Raw genomic sequence first — 16,829 nt, forward strand, 5'->3', positions numbered from 1 at the left:
CTTGACATGTCGAACCTTACCGGCTCGTTCAGCTGTATACTTTGCTGTTGGTCCTCTATCAAAACTCCAGCCCACTCGCTCAACTGCTTATCCGTCCCCAAGACCAGCCAGCTGCCCTTCAAAGGTGAGCTGATAAATGCCCGCTCTATGTGTAAGCATAGCCAAGACATACGAGACCTCATTCTCGATTCAGATCTCGACTGCCTCCTGATAACGGAAACCTGGTTAACGGAAGACAGCAATCCGGACTTGGCCATTGCCCTTCCCCAGGGTTTTTCCATTTTCAGACAAGATAGACAGAAAGGGAGAGGTGGAGGAGTTGCAATAATACTGAAAAATTGCTTCTCCTGTCACACATTTAACTTAGACCCCTTAAAAGACACTGAAGGCCTTGGTTTCTCAATCAAACTCAATGAATCCTTGTCCTTCTCAGGTGGCCTAATCTATCGCCCACCCGGAAATGCCTCCAAGTTTTTAAACACATTGAGCGACTCTCTGGGTCATCTTCTACTTAGATACCCTCACTTTACCCTCCTCGGGGATTTTAACTTACATCTGGAGTCCAAATCCGATCCACAGACCAACAACTTTCTACAGACTTTAGAAATTTTCAACCTGCAGCAAAGTATCATACTGCCCACCCATTCACTAGGACATACACTCGACGGTGTATGCACCAACTTTCCCCCTCTAATCACCCTACCCCCTGTCCCTCAAATTTGGACAGATCATAGCCTAATCCTGTTCCACATCAATAACATACGCCCACAAACCTCCAGCAAAACCAACCCACACTTTGACAACCCCATCAACTGGAAAAAGGTTCAAGAAATTCTTGCACTTAATCTCATCCTCCAATCTCAGGCCCCCACTCTTTCCGGAAATATCGAACACGATGCAAACCTCTTCCACAACTGGATCTCCCAAGAAATCAGTACGCGGAACCCTACCAATCGCCCCGCAAAGCCCCCGCAAAGCAGATAAAAATCCTAAAACCAATGCCCCCTGGTTCACCCCCGACCTAGCCTGATCTCATCTATTGTGCAGAAAAGCCGAACATCAATGGCATAGTACATACGACACTGCCGACCGTCTCGCATACCTCCAACTTAGGAAAAACTACCTTTCCAACAATAAATCTGCCAAAAAAACCTTCTATGTCAACGCCATTAAGGAGTCTAATCAGCAACAAAAAACTCTGTTCTCGATAGTGAAATCGTTCACCCAGCCCAAGGCACTACAACCTGAAATCCCCTCATCCCAGGATCTTTGCAATAAAATAGCTGACTACTTTGAGGAAAAAATCAACGCCATTCAAACAAATTCCCCCCCCCCCCACAAACAACTCAAGGCGCACACGATCCGCCTCAGACAGTATCGCCAGCTGGTAGCCTTAAGAACTTTAACCGGTCACCTTAGATCAAACCAGAGAGGTCATCCTGGCGTGCAAATCTGGCTCTCCATCTGACCCCTGCCCACCCAAAATACTCCACCAATTAATTGACGTGGTGAACCCAATCATTAACGATATCGTTAACTCTTCGCTCCGCACTGGATCTGTCCCCCGCCTGTGGAAACAGGGAATAGTCAAACCCCTCATGAAAAAAGCTAACAAATCCTCGTCAGACCTCACCAATCTTCGTCCGATCTCGCTCCTCCCAGCCTTGGGAAAAATCACCGAACAAGTGGTTTACAGAGAACTCAAACGTTATCTGGAAGCTCACAATGTACTCCACCCGCAACAATCTGGTTTTCGCCCCAATCATTCGACCGAAACAGCACTGATTGAACTTTCCGACTCAATAAAGATGCTACAAGATCAGAAGAAGAATGCCATCCTCATTCTTCTCGACCTCACCGTGGCATTCGACACCATCTCCCACTCCATCCTAATCAGCAGATTGGCGGACATAGGGATTTCAGATATGGCTCTTTCCTGGATAAAATCATTTTTATCCGACAGGTCCCAAACTGTCGCTCTTGGCCCCTTCCACTCCAAAGAGAAGAGGGTATCCTCCGGTGTACCCCAGGGGTCCATTTTGAGCCCCCTCCTTTTTAACATTTACCTTATCCCGCTGTTATCCCTGATTGAGTCATTCGGCATACCTGTAACATCGTATGCCGATGACACACAACTCGTCGTACCCCTGGAAGAAAACTCGACCAAGGCAGAGCTCAACCTCAAAAACTGTCTGCCGGCGGTCTTCTAATGGATGGAGACTAACCATCTCAAATGCAACTCCAGCAAAACGGAGATCCTCCCCATTGGAAGAAACACCACCTTCTGCCCAGCCCTTTGGTGGCCGGAAAACTCAGCTGCCCCCCCTCAGACCGTAACATCAGCAAGGAATCTTGGCGTCCTATTCAATTCAGACCTATCCTTCGACCAACACGTCAGGACCGTAGCAGGTCGATGCTTCGGAATTATAAAATCTCTAAAAAAATTCTTCGACTTCCTACCGCTAGACTCCAGGTAAACAGTAACAGTGGCCCTAAATATTTCACGCTTGGACTACTGTAACAGCCTCCTTGCGGGTGCTAAAAAGTCCACTCTGACCAAGCTCCAAAAGTGTACTTCACACCGCTGCCCGTCTGGTCCTAAAGCTGCCCAGAAAATCATCCATATCCGCAGCTCTAAGATCCCTGCACTGGCTTCCACTCCACAAAAGAATATTTTTTAAGATGCTGATTGTTGCCTTTCGGGCTTTTAACAAATCCGGCCCAAAATATCTGACCAGACGCTTCCCTCACTACAACCCGAGTAGATCTCTCCGCTCGTCCCATGACAACCTCATCCTCCCCGTCAGGTTCAATTTGAAGACTAAAGGTGGAAAACCCCTAAGCTTCCTGGCCGCAAAAGCCTCGAACCTCATGCCGAAAAATCTGAGACTTCAAACTCAAGAAAAGCCCTTCAGAAAAATGCTAAAAACTTGGATTTTTAACCTTCCTGATGACTACACCAAGGCAGCCATCTAACTCCCACTGCTTCAGTGATGTGTCTCCAACCCTCTAACAGGAAATCAGCGCCAAGATGCTCCTTCCGGAGCGAACGTTGCGCTTTATAAATACCCCCACAAATTCCACAAATGGGTATAGCGGTTTCAGCTAAGAATATTGCGGACGCACTTAGTAAAAATTCTGGAGCACTTCAATCCTCAGAAATACTCCAAACTGTGATTGCAACAGTTCCGTACATTCTGCTTACTATGTTATATGCCGAATAGAATTGCAAAATGGTAGTCTAATACCCAGGCAAGCAATAGGGCAAAATGCCCCAGGTGGGAATTATATGCAGCAGATATACAACATATGTTTGTCACATGCCCTGAAATTTCGCTCTTTTGACAGAAGGTGGAACATATTCTGATGCAAAAACTGGGGATCAAAACACCCTCTAATGGTTCTGAAAATACTGATGGGGGTAGGGAGTTGAGATCTGATAACGAAAATCTCTTAACTATTATGCTTGTCTGTGCTAGACTTACAATTGGACGGGTCTGGATATCATCAAAAGCTCCCACAGTAATGGATTGGTGCGTATTAGTCAGACAAATACAAAACAAGGAGGAAGCACTAGCTAGATCAAGGGGCGCTCAATCCATGCGCAAATTTAAGTTGATTTGGGGATCATTGTTCAGAAATGGGTATATAAATGATTTCTTATTTTTACTGTCACTTGGTACTAGGGAAATTAATGTAGCTACATAATTGACTGCTTTCTGCCCTCTATCTTTTATCTCTTTAATTCAATATATAAGATCTGATTATTATGATTATGTTTGTGATTATGATTTAGCTTGTATATAATTCCTACAAACTTCATTTTTTGTGTTGACAGAAAAAAAAATATGTATAAAAAAAAAAAGATTATTTACCGGTAATCTTCATTCACTCATGAGGTAAGTATTTTGATGAAGAATGAAAAGGGGGTGATGCTCGATTCCTTACTGGTAATCTTCATTCACCTAGGAAGGAGGTAGAGGGGCGAGGAAGGAGAAGGGGGTGATGATCGGATTACTTACCGGTGATCTTCATTCACTTATGAAGTAAGTAGTAGAAAGAGGAAGGAGAAGGAGGGTGATGCTCCAATTACTGATCAGTAATCTTCATTCACTCATGTAGAAAGTAGTGGGATGAGGAACGAGAAGGAGAAATTGATGCTCGGATTACTTACTGGTAATCTTCATTCATTCAGGAAGTTAGTAGTGGGGAGAGGATGGACAAGGGGGTGATACTTGGATTACTTACCGATAATCTTCATTCACTCATGAAGTAAGCAGTGTGATGAGGATGAAGAAGGGGGTGATGCTTAAATTACTTACCGGTATCTTCAGTTACTCATGACGTAAGTTGTGGGACAAGGAAGAAGGGAAGGTAATGCTCCGATTACTTATCCTGTAATCTTTTTTCACTCATGAAGTAAATAGAGGGACGAGGAAGGAGAAGGGGGTCATGCTTGGATTACTTACTGGTAATCTTCATTCACTTATAAAGTAAGTACTAGGCAGTGGAAGGTCAAGGGGTGATGCTCTGATCACTTACACAAAAACCACAGTTGATGGACAGAATGCAGAACAATGTCATACATTCACCCCAGTACAGAGATCTGGGCCTAAATCCATCGTTTTTTTACACTCCACACCACCCCAGTTCAGACATGGCCATATGCAAATCAGTCTGACCCTGTGCCTCATGGGTACAGTCCAGCCCGAACTGCCAAGCCATGCATTCCCTGGACCGGAAACAAGCTTCCGAGGACCGGTTTCTGGCATTCCAGCCGTCTTCAGCCCGGCTTGCTTGAATCCAGTGGTGTGGAGAGCATGGGACTCACGTCTGAGCATACCCATCCCACTTGGGGTGACAAATGCAAAAACCACAGTTGATGGACAGAATGCAGAACAATGTCATACATTCACCCCATGTGAGAGTTTGCCTACCAGACCTTTCCGACTACGACATCCAGGCTCCTCTCGTCTATCTTCGCAGGGCTACGAACGGGGACATGACCCGGAAATCCCTCCCTCGACGACCGGAAACAGTTCCTCGGGACCAATAAGAGGGGAGTGGAATAACCGTTACGAGAGAGAAGGAGGTGGAACCAGGACAACGTGGAAGGAAGACGCGGGACCCGAATTCAAGCAGGAAGACGCGGGACCCGAATTCAAGCAGGAAGACGCTGGACCCGGTTTCAAGCAGGAAGACGCGGGACCCGAATTCAAGCAGGAAAACGCGGGACCCGAATTCAAGCAGGAAAACGCGGGACCCGGTGTAAAGCAGGAAGAAGACGCGGAACAAGACCGAAGGGAGAAGTGGACAACCGGAGCCAACGAGGACGAAGAAGAAACGTGGTCCGAAGATTGGTGGTGTCCGGAGGTGGCTGGAGAGCGGCCGTGACTCAGGAGAGTTACGGCGGAGCCAGGTTAGTGATTGTAAACTGGGAACAGTCGGGAGAGGGTGGTAACGCACGGGTGGAGGTAGCGTTCAACAAAGTGGTAGTTTATGTGTTCTTTGTGAAAATAACACTGCCTTAGGTTGAATCCTATGTTATTGTAAGCCCATCCTGATAATCGAACCTTAGAACTAGACTAATAGAAGACTATCATTTCAAGGGTGATAAAAACCCTATCTTGTTTTTTTTTATAGTCCTTACTGTGTGCAGGACTGTTAACCGAAACGCTTAGGTGGTAACGTTAGGATGTTATGACTTTTTGGACCTAACACTACTTTCTTCTAACGGCTCCTTTTCATTTCTTTCTTTCCTATGAGCCTCCGGGGAACACATCACGATCACGGACACAACGAAGATCGAACTTCAACCTCCTCGTCGGACTCGGATGACGCCGTACAGTCTCAAAAGCCTATAACTCAACAACCTTCAACTTCTTTACCAATCTTTAATAAACCTTCCTTTAAACCCATTCTTCAGCCTCCTCGCCTGTTTATCAAGCCTGCCCTCCCACAAGTGGTGTCAGAAGTGGGATTTGAAGGCGTAATGGAGGCCGCCCTAGCCAAAATGGCTGAAAACCAAGAACATTTGGGAAAAGTAATGGAGCGGTTCCTAACGGTCGTAGAGGAAGATCGAGGGAAGCTACAAAAAGTACTCACCGACCAGGAACAAACACAGGGAACCGTTGTAGACAAATTAACCGCAGCACTCAGTCAACAAAGAGGGCCTACAACCTTACCCTTGGTAGTGTTACAACGGTACGTTGCAGGAGAAGACCCAGACTTTTTCTTTAGTAACTTCGAACGCATGGCCAACGCGGCCTCATGGCCTCCGGAAAAATGGGGACAATATTTGGGTCCACTGTTGTCAGGTGACTTACAGGCTGCTTACCAAGCTGCAACCCTTCAGGGAACGGTTCCCTACGCCGACATTAAAAAATGTATTTTGGAAAGACTAGGAATAGATGATAAAACGTATCGAATCAAGTTACGGCAAATGAAAGAGGGTCCACAAGAAACTCCAAGTGCACTCTATTTTAGGGTAAAAGACATGGCCGATCGTTGGTTGAAACCAACTACTACAACTAAAGATGGGATTATGGCAAAAATATATTTAGAACAATATTTAACATCTCTGCATCCACCCATTCAACGATGGGTGCGGCAACAGGCAAACCTCACTCTAGAAACGGCGGTTGAAATAGCCAGTGCATATAGCAGAGCCCAGGACTTTCAAAAAGGGAAAGAGGACGTAGGAAAACCAGTAGGTCATTCCCTTCATAGGGCGACCAGACCCCTTTTACCCAAGAAATCTGAACCTCTTGCTCTGGTCCCAGGTACACCCACAGTGCCTATACCCAGTATTCCACTTAACCGACCTCCTCAGACTGGGCCTCAATGTTTTCAATGTGGAGGGTTCGGCCACATAGACCGGTTTTGCCCTCAAAGAGAAGAACCCATGGAAATTGGGTTGGCACGCAATTATTATTGTTCTCCCCCCGTAAAGAAACTGCCCCCATACAAATGTACGGTTTCAGTAAACGGACAAACCCTGACCGCATTAGCCGACACAGGCTGCTTACATAGTGTGGTTCGACCGCAAGACTTGGGAGACCGCATAGGACCCATTGACGGGATGGTGGCTATCAAGTGTGTACACGGCGATATCAAGCCCTATCCGACTGCCAAGGTCTTAATTCAACATCCCCAAGACCAAGGTACATCCTTGACGGTGGGTTTGATCCCGCGACTTCCCGAACAGGCTATTCTTGGCAATGATTATGAGAAATTACCCCAGTTATTACATGAGACAGGCACGGAAGAAACCAGAGAGTGGCTGGCTACAGCCCCTTTCTCCACAGATGTTGAAAAAGTGTGGCCACCTTCCAAACCACGGAAAAGTCGAAATCAAAGGAGGGCAGAAAAAGGAAAGCCACCGGTGGTGATGCCGTCCATTCCTGTAGAAAATCCATGGGAACCCGATCGTAATTTTCATGCTGCACAACGGGAAGACCCGGTGCTACAAGAGGCCTGGAAGAACGCCCTCGATGAAGAAGATCCACAACATGTAGGTCCTTATTTTTTTATTAACAAGGGGTTGTTGTATAGAAAGAGTCATGATCAAAAAGCGCAGTTGTTAGTACCAGAACCTTTTCGGGAAAAAGTGTTATATTTAGCCCATAGTCACTTATTGGGTGGTCATTTTGGGGCAGATAAGACGGAAAAGACAATACTTGACAATTTTTATTGGCCAGGTATTTATCAGCATGTAAAGAAATATTGCAAGGAATGTCCCATTTGTCAGCAACATAGTCGATACCATCCTCCCCGGGCACCATTGTTTCCATTACCCATTATTAATGATCCCTTCAGTCGAGTGGGCATGGATATAATCGGGCCTCTCTTACCCTCTCGAAGTGGTTATAGATATGTCCTGGTGATTGTTGACTATGCCACAAGATTCCCTGAAGCCTTACCTCTCCGTCGTCCTGACACAACTAATGTAGCTAAAGCCATGATTGGAGTGTTTTCCCGAGTAGGATTTCCCAAAGAGATCCTAACGGATCAGGGAACTCCTTTCGTTTCCAAACTAATGAGAGATGTGTGCAAAGAATTAGGGATCCATCAAATCCGAACATCGGCCTACCATCCACAGACAGATGGTCTGGTACAAAGATATAATGCGACTATCAAAACCACTCTGAAAAAACTGTTAGATCTAGAAAGTAGGAAATGGGAGGACATCCTACCTTTGGCTCTTTTTGCTATTCGGTGCAAGGAACAAAAGAGTACTGGGTATTCACCCTTTGAATTGCTCTATGGCCATAAACCTCGTACTTTCTTGGATATGGCTCGAGAACACTGGGAGGCTGAACATGATAATAGCAAGCCTTTACCCGAGTATGTCACGAATCTAAAAACGCATTTAAGTCAAATGCGAGAAATATTCCGTAACAACTTAGAGGAGGCACAGAACGCACAAAAGACACAATATGACAAGAAAGCCAAACTCAGAACTTTCCAGGTGGGAGACCTGGTACTGCTTATGATGTCCTCCTCGGATCAAAAGTTATTAGGACAATGGCAGGGTCCCTATCCTATATTACAACAAGTTACACCCGTAACTTATCGAATTGAGGTAGACAGTAACAAAAAAATCTCTCAGATATACCATGTGAACTTGCTTAAGAAATGGGAGGGACCAGCACCGGCAGCAGTTCACTCTGTTGAGCTTCAAGAGCCCCTTTTCAAACAGTGTATCGATCCAGACTTGCCAGGGTCTTTAACCAGGGAGCTAGTGGAAAGATTACGATCTCACGAATCCGTCTTTTCCAATACACCAGGTGTGACTAATCTAACTGAACATGCTATAAGGACCACCCCGGGGAAAAAGGTTAGATTAAGACCCTATCGGATACCCGAAGCCAGGAGGCAGACAATAAGAGAAGAGGTACAAAAGATGTTACAGATGGGTATTATAGAAACATCCAACAGTGAATGGAATTCTCCCATTGTACTTGTGCCAAAGCCTGATGGATCTATTCGATTTTGCATAGACTTTAGAGAAGTGAATAAAATTTCAGAATTCGATACCTACCCGCTCCCTAGAGTGGATGAAATGGTTGAAAGAATAGGTAAAGCCAAATACATTAGCACTTTGGACTTATGTAAAGGATATTGGCAAATTCCATTGAAAAAAAGAAGACAGGGAAAAAACAGCCTTTTCCACACCAGATGGGTTGTACCAATTTCGGATGTTACCTTTTGGGTTACACGGAGCTCCTGCCACTTTTCAGCGGGCCATGAATACAATACTAAGGCCCTATGAAAGATTCGCGGGAGCCTATATTGATGATATCATCATATATAGTGATACGTGGGAACAGCATTTAGAACATCTAGCCACAGTAGTACACACACTGGGTTCACAAGGACTGAAGATTAACCCCGCCAAAAGTCATTTGGCAGCTCAAACTGTTAAGTATTTGGGCTATCTGTTGGGAGAAGGGGTTATACGACCACAACCCTCAAAATTGTCGGCCATTTCCCATATCCCTTTCCCCAAGACAAAGAAGGATTTACGGGCCTTCTTGGGGTTACTGGGATACTATAGAAGGTTCATCCCACAACCCGGTGCTACAAGAGGACTGGAAGAACGCCCTTGATGAAGAAGATCCACAACATGTAGGTCCTTATTTTTTTATTAACAAGGGGTTGTTGTATAGAAAGAGTCATGATCAAAAAGCGCAGTTGTTAGTACCAGAACCTTTTCGGGAAAAAGTGTTATATTTAGCCCATAGTCACTTATTGGGTGGTCATTTTGGGGCAGATAAGACGGAAAAGACAATACTTGACAATTTTTATTGGCCAGGTATTTATCAGCATGTAAAGAAATATTGCAAGGAATGTCCCATTTGTCAGCGACATAGTCGATACCATCCTCCCCGGGCACCATTGTTTCCATTACCCATTATTAATGATCCCTTCAGTCGAGTGGGCATGGATATAATCGGGCCTCTCTTACCCTCTCGAAGTGGTTATAGATATGTCCTGGTGATTGTTGACTATGCCACAAGATTCCCTGAAGCCTTACCTCTCCGTCGTCCTGACACAACCAATGTAGCTAAAGCCATGATTGGAGTGTTTTCCCGAGTAGGATTTCCCAAAGAGATCCTAACGGATCAGGGAACTCCTTTCGTTTCCAAACTAATGAGAGATGTGTGCAAAGAATTAGGGATCCATCAAATCCGAACATCGGCCTACCATCCACAGACAGATGGTCTGGTAGAAAGATATAATGCGACTATCAAAACCACTCTGAAAAAACTGTTAGATCTAGAAAGTAGGAAATGGGAGGACATCCTACCTTTGGCTCTTTTTGCTATTCGGTGCAAGGAACAAAAGAGTACTGGGTATTCACCCTTTGAATTGCTCTATGGCCATAAACCTCGTACTTTCTTGGATATGGCTCGAGAACACTGGGAGGCTGAACATGATAATAGCAAGCCTTTACCCGAGTATGTCACGAATCTAAAAACGCATTTAAGTCAAATGCGAGAAATAGTCCGTAACAACTTAGAGGAGGCACAGAACGCACAAAAGACACAATATGACAAGAAAGCCAAACTCAGAACTTTCCAGGTGGGAGACCTGGTACTGCTTATGATGTCCTCCTCGGATCAAAAGTTATTAGGACAATGGCAGGGTCCCTATCCTATATTACAACAAGTTACACCCGTAACTTATCGAATTGAGGTAGACAGTAACAAAAAAATCTCTCAGATATACCATGTGAACTTGCTTAAGAAATGGGAGGGACCAGCACCGGCAGCAGTTCACTCTGTTGAGCTTCAAGAGCCCCTTTTCAAACAGTGTATCGATCCAGACTTGCCAGGGTCTTTAACCAGGGAGCTAGTGGAAAGATTACGATCTCACGAATCCGTCTTTTCCAATACACCAGGTGTGACTAATCTAACTGAACATGCTATAAGGACCACCCCGGGGAAAAAGGTTAGATTAAGACCCTATCGGATACCCGAAGCCAGGAGGCAGACAATAAGAGAAGAGGTACAAAAGATGTTACAGATGGGTATTATAGAAACATCCAACAGTGAATGGAATTCTCCCATTGTACTTGTGCCAAAGCCTGATGGATCTATTCGATTTTGCATAGACTTTAGAGAAGTGAATACAATTTCAGAATTCGATACCTACCCGCTCCCTAGAGTGGATGAAATGGTTGAAAGAATAGGTAAAGCCAAATACATTAGCACTTTGGACTTATGTAAAGGATATTGGCAAATTCCATTGAAAAAAGAAGACAGGGAAAAAACAGCCTTTTCCACACCAGATGGGTTGTACCAATTTCGGATGTTACCTTTTGGGTTACACGGAGCTCCTGCCACTTTTCAGCGGGCCATGAATACAATACTAAGGCCCTATGAAAGATTCGCGGGAGCCTATATTGATGATATCATCATATATAGTGATACGTGGGAACAGCATTTAGAACATCTAGCCACAGTAGTACACACACTGGGTTCACAAGGACTGAAGATTAACCCCGCCAAAAGTCATTTGGCAGCTCAAACTGTTAAGTATTTGGGCTATCTGTTGGGAGAAGGGGTTATACGACCACAACCCTCAAAATTGTCGGCCATTTCCCATATCCCTTTCCCCAAGACAAAGAAGGATTTACGGGCCTTCTTGGGGTTACTGGGATACTATAGAAGGTTCATCCCACAATTTTCACAGTTGGCAGCACCACTGACTGATTTGTTGCAAAAACAGTGCAACACCGAACAAGTTCTACAAAGTCCCCCCAAGCCCGTTCAACAGTCTTCGAAGCCCTAAAACAATCTTTAACGTCGGACACTGTCTTGATTAGTCCCGACTATTCACGACCGTTTATTTTACAAACGGATGCTTCAGATCAAGGACTAGGGGCTGTGCTATCGCAAGAAACACCACAAGGAGAGAAACCTATTTTGTATATAAGCCGCAAGCTGTTTCCTCGAGAGAAAAACTATGCCACGATCGAAAAAGAAGCCCTGGCCATCAAATGGGCTATCGAGACATTACGGTATTATTTGGAGGGAAGAGAATTTACTTTGTTCACAGACCATGCTCCCTTAGAATGGCTAGCACGAAACAAAGGACACAACGAGAGAGTGCTGAGGTGGTTCCTCTCTTTACAACCTTACCGATTTCAGACACGACATAGGAAAGGTCAAGAACAAAGAAATGCGGACTATTTGTCCAGATACCCACAAGAGAGGCTTCCCCTTAGAAGAAAGACAGCAAGGGAAAGGGGATGTGAGAGTTTGCCTACCAGACCTTTCCGACTACGACATCCAGGCTCCTCTCGTCTATCTTCGCAGGGCTACGAACGGGGATACGACCCGGAAATCCCTCCCTCGACGACCGGAAACAGTTCCTCGGGACCAATAAGAAGGGAGTGGAATAACCGTTACGAGAGAGAAGGAGGTGGAACCAGGACAACGTGGAAGGAAGACGCGGGACCCGAATTCAAGCAGGAAGACGCGGGACCCGAATTCAAGCAGGAAGACGCTGGACCCGGTTTCAAGCAGGAAGACGCGGGACCCAAATTCAAGCAGGAAAACGCGGGACTCGAATTCAAGCAGGAAAACGCGGGACCAGGTGTAAAGCAGGAAGAAGACGCGGAACAAGACCGAAGGGAGAAGTGGACAACCGGAGCCAACGAGGACGAAGAAGAAACGTGGTCCGAAGATTGGTGGTGTCCGGAGGTGGCTGGAGAGCGGCCGCGACTCAGGAGAGTTACGGCGGAGCCAGGTTAGTGATTGTAAACTGGGAACAGTCGGGAGAGGGTGGTAACGCACGGGTGGAGGTAGCGTTCAACAAAGTGGTAGTTTATGTGTTCTTTGTGAAAATAACACTGCCTTAGGTTGAATCCTATGTTATTGTAAGCCCATCCTGATAATCGAACCTTAGAACTAGACTAATAGAAGACTATCATTTCAAGGGTGATAAAAACCCTATCTTGTTTTTTTTTATAGTCCTTACTGTGTGCAGGACTGTTAACCGAAACACTTAGGTGGTAACGTTAGGATGTTATGACTTTTTGGACCTAACACTACTTTCTTCTAACGGCTCCTTTTCATTTCTTTCTTTCCTATGAGCCTCCGGGGAACACATCACGATCACGGACACAACGAAGATCGAACTTCAACCTCCTCGTCGGACTCGGATGACGCCGTACAGTCTCAAAAGCCTATAACTCAACAACCTTCAACTTCTTTACCAATCTTTAATAAACCTTCCTTTAAACCCATTCTTCAGCCTCCTCGCCTGTTTATCAGGCCTGCCCTCCCACACCCCAGTACAGAGATCTCGGCCTAAATCCATCGTTTTTTTGCACTCGACTCCGTAAGGACTTCGTGTAGCCTTCTCCCTCGAATCAGGCTTCTCCTACGAGATTAGCTTTGATTGCGGCTTCTCCAGCTTGATCTCCGATGCCGGTTCACTCACCGACTTCGGAACATTCTCCGGCTCCAGTGGAAGAGGTTCCTGTGCCGGATGAGCAGTCGACTCCATTGGCCCCGCCGTCGGCACCGTCTGGCCCGAACACGGTAATTCCTACACCGGAGTCTGTACCGGGGGGCCTACCCATCTTTCCCTGGCCCGGGTCAAGATCCTTTGCATTACCTTAATGCTATGTATGGAGTCTTCCAAAGGGCTATGTACCCCCCTGAAGCATCTTCAGGTCCCATGGGTCCATTAGCGTTTAATCTGGCCCCCTTCATTCCATTTCTTCTGGCGGTACCATCTTAGCATTTCCCAGCACCGAGGACATCGACGCCGTTTCCCTCATCTCCGGCGCCTTCAGCATCGACCTCGATCGGCGCAAGCTGTGCCTCCGGACGAGTGTACGACGCCGGCTCCGGATCCATTATAGTCGTGCTTGGCTCCACCGACGCCGGTACCCAGAATGAGATCTACTAGAGAAGAAGCGAGGGTTCTAGAGGAGCAGAGGTTTCGTTTGGAAGAAATGGAAGAAGGTGAGATTCAAGAATCAGATGACTGTTTTGGAGAATTTAGAGAGGCAAGTGGCCTTGATGTGTCTCCAGAGTGGGACTTTTGCCTACATCTGATACTCCTTCAAAGGATGTGGTTCCCTACCACACAGTAATAAAGAAGGCAGAACTTTTAGATCTACAGCTCCCCAAAGCTGAATTTGAATCAAACATCTTGACAGATGTTCTTTATTCGCCTTCTCCTGTAATAGAGCCTCTACTGCCATTCAATGAGGCAATCACTGAGCCGGTATTGGAGGTTTGGCGTAAGCCCTTTTCTGCTCCGGCTGTTTCTAAATCTGTTGCCAGGAGATATAGGGCTGCTCCAGGGGATCCAGGCTTTTTAACATCCCATTGTTCTCCTGAGCGCCTAGTGGTCCAAGCTGCCTGTTCAAAAAGACCTTCTGGTGCCTTTCCAAAAGTTCCAGGTGATAGGAAGTCGGAGAAACTTGACCAGTCTGCTAAAAAAGTGTTTTCCTCTGCAAGCATGGCTCTAAAGTCCACTAATGCCACCTGTCTTTTGCGTCACTATATCCATGCTCTAATGGACTCGGCGAAACAACTTGCCCCTAAATTGTCTGAGGAAGACAGTCAGAATTTTAATGAGGTTTTACAAGACACTCAAGCGGCTGCTTGTCAGGTGATTCAAAGTGGTTTAGACACTGCTGACTCTGTTGCCAGGATCATGGGATCTTCTGTTGCTGCAAGAAGAAGAGCATGGCTTAAATCATCAGAGTTCTCCCCAGATGTTCAGGCAACGCTTTTGGACCTCCCTTTTGATGGTTCTGGTCTTTTTGGTAAAAAAGAGGATGCAGCGTTAGAAAGGTTTAAAGACAGTAAAGTAACAGCCAAGTCTCTGAGTACTCAGGCTCAGTCTAGAGGTTCCTCATTCAGGAGGTACAGAGGTTTTGGGAGGTCGTCCTTTCGGACCTACAGACAGCCTTAGCAGCAGCAACAGCAACAGCAAAACACCTTGTGTAAGACATACACGGGCAAAAACAGAGGTCGTCCTCGAGGTTGTCAGCCGTCCTCCTCCTCTATTTCCCCCCTCTTACCACAGCACAGCAGCCCTAGATCCACCATTGTGGATCATGTTGGTTCTGTGGGGGGTCGGTTTACTCATTTTCTGCAAGATTGGGAATCGGTCACTACAGACCTTTGGGTTCTCAATCTTGAGGAGAATGGGTATGCTCTTGCCTTTCAGGGATTCCCTCCAAATTACCCTCCTTGCCAAGGGGCTTGCTCGGAGGACCACCTTCTTCTCCTACAGGAGGAAGTCCTAACTTTACTGAAAAAAAGGTGCGATAGAGGTGGTGCCAGAGCGGGAAAGGGGTCAGGGATGCTACACCCGGTATTTCCTGATACCCAAGAAGGATGGCAGTCTACGTCTAATCCTGGATCATCCTTGTGCTCACCCTTGTGCAGGTTCTTCAAGCGCTGCAACAAGAGGACTGGATGGTGTTTTTTGACTTGCAGGACGCGTATTCTCACATCCCGATCCTGAAGTCACACAGGAAGTATCTCTGTTTTACGGTAGGGTCACAACATTATCAGTTTGCGGTTCTCCTGTTTGGACTTACTACTGCACCTCGAGTCTTCACCAAGGTGATGGCAGTGGTGGCAGCCCATCTCAGGATATCGGGGATTCCAGTTTTCCCCTATCTGGACGAATGGTTGATCAAAGCAGAGTCGCCAGAGAAGGTGCTTCATCATCAGCAAGTGACAACCCAGTTGTTGTACAAAGTGGGTTTTTCGATAAACGTGTCCAAGTCTCACCTGGTGCTCTTTCAGTGCAACCTGTTCATAGGGGCGGTACTGGACACTACTGTCTGTCGAGCATTCTCACCTCCACAAAGGATTCTCAACATTCAGGATTCAGGATTCCCTTGTTTTACAATGGAGCGTTCGTTCCTGTCCTAACGCTCCTTTGCCTGCTCGGTCTGTTTGCTTCCTGCATTCTGTTGGTCAACCATGCATGCTGGCACATGAGGGTGCTCCAGTGGTGTCTCAGCAGACAGTGGTATCAGCACAACGGAGATCTCAGGGAGTCTGTGAGGATCTCCAGAGGAGCTGCAGCGAATCTGTCTTGGTGGAGCGTGGAGGGGAATCTGTCTCAAGGAAAGCCCTTCCATCTTCCTCCATCAGTTGCCACAGTGATAACGGATGCGTACACTCTAGGGTGGGGTGCTCATCAGGGGGACCTGGAGATCAAGGGTCTTTAGTCTCCAAAGGAAAGGTTGCTTCATATCAACCTTCTAGAATTGCGGGTGATGCGTTTGGCGCTCAAGGCCTTCCTCCCTTCCCTTTGCGGTCAGTCGATTCAAGTCCTGACGGACAGCACTACCGCAATGTGGTATGTCAACAAGCAGGGAGGAGTGGGGTCGCATTGTCTCTGCAGAGAGGCTATGCGTATCTGGTGCTGGGTTCAGGACCATCAGATTTGTCTGATGGCAAATCATCTGGCCGGAGTTCTGTACGTAGGTGCAGACAGTCTTAATCGGCAATTCTCTGCCGACCACGAGTGGAGGCTTCATCTGGAAGTGGTTCATCACGTCTTTCGGGCGTGGGGAATTCCTCAGGTGGACCTGTTTGCCACTCACAAGAATGCTCACTGCCCGTCATTCTGCAGTCACCAGTATCTGATGCGGGGAGCTTTGAGGGACGTGTTTCAGTTGAGTTGGGACTCACAATTCCTTTACGCGTTTCCTCCCATACCCTTGATTCCTCAGGTTCTGAGGAAGATTCCCCAAGACCGGACCCAAATCATATTGATCACCCCGGATTGACCAAAAAGGGTGTGGTACACAGATCTTCTCCACATCTCCTCAT

Source organism: Lissotriton vulgaris, chromosome 2_2 (assembly GCF_964263255.1).
Source record: "Lissotriton vulgaris chromosome 2_2, aLisVul1.2, whole genome shotgun sequence".
NCBI classification, from domain to species: Eukaryota; Metazoa; Chordata; class Amphibia; order Caudata; family Salamandridae; genus Lissotriton; species Lissotriton vulgaris.